General features: G+C 44.1%; 1 long non-coding RNA gene across 1 annotated transcript; it reads left to right on the forward strand.

Moving 5' to 3' along the window:
• Window positions 1-1,349: 1,349 nt before the first annotated feature.
• On the forward strand, window positions 1,350-6,879 carry LOC140713342 (uncharacterized). The gene is made up of 3 exons (XR_012095361.1): window positions 1,350-1,543; window positions 5,520-5,646; window positions 5,841-6,879. It is a non-coding gene; the product is annotated as an uncharacterized lncRNA (long non-coding RNA).
• The last annotated feature ends 1,385 nt before the right edge of the window (window positions 6,880-8,264 follow it).

Below are 8,264 nucleotides of genomic sequence, written 5' to 3' on the forward strand. Positions count from 1 at the left end.
TGCCTCCCATTCTATTCAAAGTCATCCCCTGCTCACTGAGAATGCATATCTTATTGCCTCCTTTGGAAAGGCTCATCAGAAACTCAGAAGAGTCTCTCAGCTACCTGTGACCTGGAAGCCCCCTCCTGGCTTCGAGGTGACCCACTTTTGCTTCAGGTTGTACCGTATCGAACCAGTGTTCATCTTACATATGTTGATTGATGTCTTCTGTCTCCCTAAAATGTATAAAACTGTCGGATACAGTCAGTTTCTCTTCCAAGGTTTGGCATGTTAACGTTCTTGTTTTTTGTTCTCGAACTCAGCTTTCTTGTTCCCCATGCCTCCTTGCCCTTAGTTACTGCAAACAAAACCTTCCCATCAGTTTTAACCAATAACTCACATCTGTTCCCTTGGTTACCTGCTCTGCACCCATTTCTCCTTTCGAAACCACACGTCCCACCGTTGTAACTCACATCTCCCTTCCCCCTTCCTTATTTGGGAAAATATTCACAAATAACCAAGCGGGTCAGTTTAGATCTTGAAGTCTGGCCCCAGCCCATGCCAGAGGTAGGGATTGCGTTAGGAATAAAAACCCCTGCTTTCCTTTGTTCCCTGTGCTCTTGCGATTGCGATTGATGCGAGCAGCACACTTCTGCAGAAGTAAATTGCATTGCTGAGAAAACTTTTTCGCTTGAGTGCTGGTTTCACTTTGTGGCGCCGAGCATTTATCTCCAACAAAACCAAGCTGTGCTCTGACCACCGTGGGCAACTGTCATCAGGACATCCTGAGGCTGTGTCATGCACAAGCATCCCCAACCTTGGCAAAATAAACTTTCGAAATACTCTTATCCCCAAATGCTCAGGGAGACTGATTTGAATAATCATAAAACTCCGAGGCTGCACTCCAGCCTGGGCGACAGAGCAAGACTCTGTTTCAAAATAATAAAATAAAATAAGAAACTCTGGTCTCCCGCACAGCCGACTCTGCGTGAATTACTCTTTCTCTATTGCTATTCTCCCGTCTTGAGAAATTGGCTCTGTCTAGGTAGCGGGCAAGGTGAACCCACTGGGCAGTTACAGAATTGTCATTATATTGCTTGCAATTATATATACATATTATGCACAAATAGCTATAACCTTGTATACAAGGTTAAATGCGAATGTCCTCCTTGCACGGTCAGATCTGAGCGCAGGAAGGACGCACTCCCTACAAACCGCTGGGCCAAAAAGGTCATTCTGGCCTCATCCAGCCTCAGGTGAGATCGCAATCTCCTGTCACTCAGGGCCTGAGGGGGTGGGGCCTGAAGCCCCATACAATCAGGGGCGCTGTGGTGGGGACCTTTCAATCAGGCGCGCCGCCGGAAAGGAGAGGGCGGCTTCCGGGATCTGGCTGGCGGGCGCTTTGTTTCGCCTTCGCTACAGTAGGCTCTTTCTGTTAGTCTCCGCTACTGCTTCTTGGCTCTGGGAGGCCCAGGTGGCCCTGCAGCAGCCTCTGCCACCCTGTGACCTGCGGGTATTGGGACATCCCTAGCTGACGCCAGGACACCCGGGAAGCCGAGGAGTGGTGAGTGGACTGCGCCTGGCTTCCCGAAGTGGGGAAGAGGGCTGGTTGAAACCTGCTGGAACGAGCCATCGGCTGCGGAACCTGCGGACCGAGTTGCCGCGGCGCAGCCAGGCCTCAGTCCCCTTCTGTGCAGGGCCGGGCGGGGCGGGCAGCGGGACCCCTGCGTCCTGTCTGTACCTGTGGGCGCCGCTTCCGCCGACCGAAGCCCTCCCGGGAACCCCGCGCCTCCCCGACCCAGGTGGTGCGGTGACCACGGGAAGGTGATCCGGGAGAGCCCCGATTCGGTGTGCGGGGTTCCAGTGTGGGAGGAGCTGTGGTTCATGGAGCTTCCAGTCCCACCTTTCTCCCCCTAAAATTAACCTGAGGCTTTATTAAAACGTTAAACGGTGTGTTTGAGCAAATGGCGATTCATAAACCGGTTACTGCAGTCATGGTTTGTGGTTTGGGGTCCACAGGAGGGGTATAAATGAGAGGCTTTGATAAGGTTAATGAGGAAGCATACCATACATATATATACACACATATATACATATATACACTGGAGTGCAATGGTGCAGTCTCAGCTCACTGCAACCTCTGACTCCCGGGTTCAAGCGATTCTCCTGCCTCAGCCTCCCAAGTAGCTGGGCTTATAGGCGCCCACCACCACGTCCCGCTAATTTTTGTATTTTTAGTAGAGACAGGGTTTCGCCATGTTGGCTAGGTTGGTTTCGAACTCCTGACCTTAATTGATCGCCCACCTCGGCCTGCTAAAGCGCAGGGATTACAAGCGTGAGCCACCTTGGCCAAAATATTTTTCTGTTTCCAAACATTTTACATGAGAGGAAAGCGGAGAATAAATCATTGACGCTCTACTGTAAAAAAAATCTTTGTGCCTCTCTTCATCTTTCCTAAGTGTACGTATTACCAAAGTGTCTTTAGGTTGAGGTCCCCCCGTGAAAACTTTACAGGGTGTTGTGTCCTTAGCCACCCTCCTGTCTTTTCCTAGTCCTGGCATTTTAGAACTGTCTGGGGATGACCCAGGATACCCACAGTGGCCATGTCTGTTGGAGGGTCTAGTGAGTATCAGCCCCGGGGTCGTCTCATCCCCAAGGACAGCCTGAGGTAGGGGGTAGAGTCTCTCACGGGAGCAGCTGGATGCTCTTGGCCTTAGAGGAATCTCCTGGTATAGTTTCATCTAAAATGGTGACCCGTTAGGGTCATTAAAATTTTAGGACATTAAAATGAATGGACAATACAATGTAATGTCATTAAAGTTAGGTCATTAAAATTGTTCCTCCAGCCCGAGTTTTTATTCCTCGGAGACACATTGATGGTCTGCCAATGGGATGGTGATATTGAGAGGAAAAGGCAGAAATGATTTCTGCTCTCTAGATTCCACCCCAGAGAGGATGTGCAAGAACCTGAATATTAAAATGCACTTAAGGCACACAGGAGGACAGAGAGCAGTGCCAGTGCCTCCTAGGTGGTCACTGAGTACTTTACTGAACAGGATGGGTGTCCCGAGGGATAGAATGGCCTGCTGTGACACTTAGAAGGATCTGTGTTGGAGTCAGCACTGCCTCTCCCTGAGTTTACCTTGAAAAGGCTTGTCCACTTATTTTTCAGTTTTTCATTGACTATAAGATACATTTTGTCAGTATAGCTTGAAAGATAAAAATACTATTTCCAAAGAGGCAAGGTAAAATGATGTATTTTATTTGCTAAAAATTTGTATTTATTTCTTCCCCAGAGTGAGTGTAGTAAGTTTTAAAGGTCTGTTCTTTTTAAGGGTAATTTCAAATGGAATTGTAGGACTTAGCTTTGTAAATGCTACTGGTGAAATAAAAGTGTGATAGATAAATTGATGATTTACAGATTCACCAAAATGTCAGTTCCTCTCTTGTAGCATGGTGAAGAATTTATGACAGTGGACACATCTGTATCCTCTTATCTGGATATCTGAGGGTTTTTTGTTGTTGTTTTTTGTTTTTTTTGGAGACGCTGTCTTGCTCTGTAGCCCTGCTGGAGTGCAGTGGCGCCATCTCTGCTTACTGCAACCTCTGCCTCCCGGGTTCAAGCGATTCTCCTGTGTCAGCCTCCTGAGTAACTGGGATTATAGGCACCCACCACCACACCCAGCTAATTTTTGTATTTTTAGTAAACACGGGGTTTTAGGCCTGGCACGGTGGCTCATGCCTGTAATCCCAGCACTTTGGGAGGCCAACGTGGGCGGATCACGAGGTCAGGAGTTCCAGAGCAGCCTGGCCAACATGGTGAAAACCTGTCTCTACTAAAAATACAAAAAAATTAGCTGAGCGTGGTGGCAGGCACCTGTAATCCCAGATACTCAGGAGGCTGAGGCAAGAGAATTGCTTGAACCCGGGAGGTGGAGGTTGCAGTGAGCCAAGATCTTGGCCACTGCACCCCAGCCCAAGCGACAGTGCAAGACTCCGTCTCAAAAAACAAACAAATGAACAACAAAAAGACAGGCTTTTGCCATGTTGGCCAGGCTGGTCTCAACCTCCTGACCTCAGGTGATCGCCCGCCTCAGCCTCCCAAGGTGCTGGGATTACAGGCGTGAGCCACCACGCCGGGTTCACTCTATTTTCTTTTTATTCCCTAAATTTTAATATGTTTGAGTTTGTCTGTTCCTTTATCACTTTTTTCTTACATAAAAAAAATTCTGCCTAATCCTTCGTAAAAAAAATCTTCCTGTGACTTCTGAAAGTGTTCTGGTTTTATCTTTCATATTTGATATATAATAAGTTGATTATTGTTCATGGAACAGAGAAAAATGCAATGCATTTTCCCAAGTAGATGCCAGCCTGGTTTGCCTCATATTTTAAAGTGCATGTGATTTCTTTTTCTATTCTACAGTGCCTACTCTATCATTCTTCAGTTTTCTATGTAAATGCTGGGTCATTAAGACTTTTTTTTCCCTTGGTCTGCTTGCTCATCTCTCTGCTAATACTGTGCTGCCCTGAATATTTTCGTTTGAAAATCTTAGAAGTATGTTAGACAAGCCATCACTCTTTTTTTAGATGACTAAAAATCATTAGACATTTGTCATTTTTACTACGTATGAAAAAGTAGTTTTTCTTGCCTAAACAACCTGATTTGGGAATTTATGTGATTTCATAGGAACAGCATCTGGAAGTGGTGACATTAATGTCATTTTAAAAAACATGTGTCGTATTTCCTCTTATTCCTTTCTGCCTTGACATTGTGTAATAGAAATTTTAAAAATTGCTGTATTAGTATTGTTAAATATCAATTATTGGTTTTATTTACTACTCAAATTAAATTTAATAAGCCTATTCTCTCTTGGTGTAATCACATGGAATGGGCTCAACTCCCCAGTTAACAAGTGACAGCACATGTAAAATATTGTTTACCAGGGAAACTCACTGAACACTTAGTGTTCAGATTGTGTTTTGGTGTCTGGTTCCTTAAGCACCACTGCAGTGACACAAAATAATAGACCTTCAGCAGAAAAAGTTTTGGCAAATATATTGCATAAGCCATTTAGATGCAGTGAGTTATTCTTATTACTTGGGTTGGTGGAATCCTTTTCAAAATGTAAGTTACTAATACAAACAAAGATTGAACTTTACGAGCAGGCATTTTTAAGAATAAATAGTCTCAGGACTATTAACTCACTTATGCACATCAGGTAGGACTTTATTATGACAGATACTAGAAATGTACAAAGTGAAGTTAAAAGGTAACTCCTAGCAGCACATCTTACTCCCTGGATTCTCTAATGAGATGGGTGTTTCTACTTTGCTGTTGCCTTTTTGAATAGTTCAATTCTAGCATTAGTACTGCTGTGTGGGAGGGAGTATGTGTGAACAGAGTAAGAGTTGTGACAATCAAGTCATAGAATAAATGCTTGGAAATTTTAGAATCATGTAAACAGCTTATGAATTGAGTATAGATTCCCAGTGCTGTCAGTCTCACCCATCCTTCTATCCACATGTGTGGAATGTTCTAGGACTCCATGGCTTTTGAGGATGTGGCTGTGAACTTTACCCAGGAGGAATGGGCTTTGCTAGATTCTTCTCAGAAGAATCTCTACAGAGAAGTGATGCAGGAAACTTGCAGGAACCTGGCTTCTGTAGGTAAGTATGACAACACATTTCACTTAATTACAGAAGTATTTCCCTATCATCAGTGCTATTTGTGATATGGAATGTGGCAAGGGAATGATTTGGTGAATAAATTAGGCATGGCACTGTGTACAATGAACATGACATCTAGTAATGTTTCTATAGTTTGTAATAATTCATGATAATTTTGTGGGTCTGCATTTTAGGAAACAGATGGAAAGACCAGAATATTGAAGATCACTTCGAAAAACCTGGGAAAGATATAAGATAATTTGCACTGAGAAGAGGAAATAAAGTCCTCTGAAGGAATCTTAGCATGGAAGCATTCATACTGGAGAGAGACCCTGTGAATGTAAACAATGTGGCAAAGCCTTTAGTCATTTGAGTTCCCTTTGTAACCATAGAAGTACTCATACTGGAGAGAAACCCTATGAATGTAAACAGTGTGACCAAGCCTTCAGTCGCCTCAGTTCCCTTCACCTCCAGGAAAGAATTCATACTGGAGAAAAACCCTATGAATGTAAGAGATGCGGTAAAGCCTACACTCGTTCCAGTCACCTTACTCGCCATGAAAGAAGTCATGATATAGAGGCTGGGTGTAGTGACTCAGCCTATAATCCCAGCACTTTGGGAGGCCAAGGTGTGTGTATTGCTTGAGCCCAGGAGTTCATAACCAGCCTGGATTAAAACAATGTGAAACAACCTGGGCAACATGGTGAAACCCTGTCTCTACAAAAAATAAAATAATGCCAGGCGTGGTGGCTCATGCCAGCTACTCAGGAGGCTGAGGCAGGAGAATGGCGTGAACCCGGGAGGCGGAGCTTGCAGTGAGCCGAGATCGCACCATTATACTCCAGCCTGGGCGACAAAGCGAGACTCCGTCTCAAAAAAAAAAAAAAAAGAAAATAATTAACTGGGCATGGTGGAACATTTCACTTGTCTTAGTTCTTTTTCAAGGACATAAAAAGCCATGGGGGGTTAGGGGGATGCCCTGTGCATGCGGATCACGAGGTCAGGAGATCGAGACCATCCTGGCCAACATGGTGAAACCTCGTCTCTACTAAAAATACAAAAATTAGCTGAGTGTGGTAGCATATGCTTGTAATCCCAGATACTCAGGAGGCTGAGGCAGGAGAATCACTTGAACCCAGGAGGCAGAGGTCGCAGTGAGCCGAGATTGTGCCACTGCACTCTAGCCTGGCAACAGAGTGAGACTCTATCTCAAAAAAAAAAAAAAAAAAAAAAAAAAAAATATATATATATATATATATAAAGCCCCTTGAATGTAAGAAATGTGGTAAAACATTTACTCTTTCCCATTCCCTCATAAACATGAAAGAGCTCACACTGCAGAGAAACCTTAAGAATGTGGGAAATGTGGTCAAGCCTTCAGATTTTCCTGTTTTTGAAGATTCGGGAGGGCTCAGAGTGGAGAATAGCCTTTTGAATTTAAATTTGTGGTAAGTCCTTCAGTTGTGTTAGTTCCATTTGAAGACATCAGCTCATTCCTGAGAAAAACCCTATGAATGTCCAGAATGTGGGAATGTTTCATTTCTCTCATACCCACTCAAGGACATATGAAAATGCACACTGTAGCTGGCTGGACCTTGTAAATACAAAAACGTACACAGGATTAAAACTCTAATAGTTTAGAAACTGCAAGAATATTTTCAGTTTTAACATTTACTTGAAAAGTCATGTGAAAACTCCCACTGGAAAGAAGTTCTATAAGTGAAGTTTTTCTAATTTGGAAAGCCTGATGCAAATTAATTATCGTTCAGTGCTTGAAAAAAATGTATGAAATGTTACACAAATTACAAATATGTTGTTTTTATCAGTGGCTCATTCTTAAAGAGTCTTGGGTATGCATTTCACCTTGTTTTGCAGGGAAACCTTGAGGTGAGAGTTCTGCAAATGCTCTTTAAGCAATAGTACTTGAATTTCATAGATAATGATATTTTCTTAAGTTTGTTGGTAGAATTTTTGTCTATTCATTTGATAATGTGCTGGATTTATGGTTGAATTTTGATGTTTTTCTAATATGTAGTTAAGTTTATTTTTTTATTTCATTATTATTTTTTTTGAGATGGAGTCTCACTTTGTTGCCCAGGCTGGAGTGCAGTGGTGCGATCTCGGCTCACTGTAACCTCCGCCTCCTGGGTTTAAGCAATTCTCCTGCCTCAGCCTCCTGAGTAGCTGGGACTACATGCGCCCGCCACTACGTCCAGCTAATTCTTTGCATTTTTTTTTTTTTTTTTTTTTTTTTTTGAGACGGAGTCTTGCTCTGTCGCCCAGGCTGGAGTGCAGTGGCCGGATCTCAGCTCACTGCAAGCTCCGCCTCCCGGGTTTACGCCATTCTCCTGCCTCAGCCTCCCGAGTAGCTGGGACTACAGGCGCCCGCCATCTCGCCCGGCTAGTTTTTTTGTATTTTTTAGTAGAGACGGGGTTTCACTGTGTTAGCCAGGATGGTCTCGATCTCCTGACCTCGTGATCCGCCCGTCTCGGCCTCCCAAAGTGCTGGGATTACAGGCTTGAGCCACCGCGCCCGGCATTCTTTGCATTTTTAATAGAGACAAGGTTTCGCCATGTTGGCTAGGCTGGCCTTGAACTCCTGACCTAATGATTTGCCC

Source organism: Chlorocebus sabaeus, chromosome 14 (genome assembly GCF_047675955.1).
Source record: "Chlorocebus sabaeus isolate Y175 chromosome 14, mChlSab1.0.hap1, whole genome shotgun sequence".
Taxonomy (NCBI): domain Eukaryota; kingdom Metazoa; phylum Chordata; class Mammalia; order Primates; family Cercopithecidae; genus Chlorocebus; species Chlorocebus sabaeus.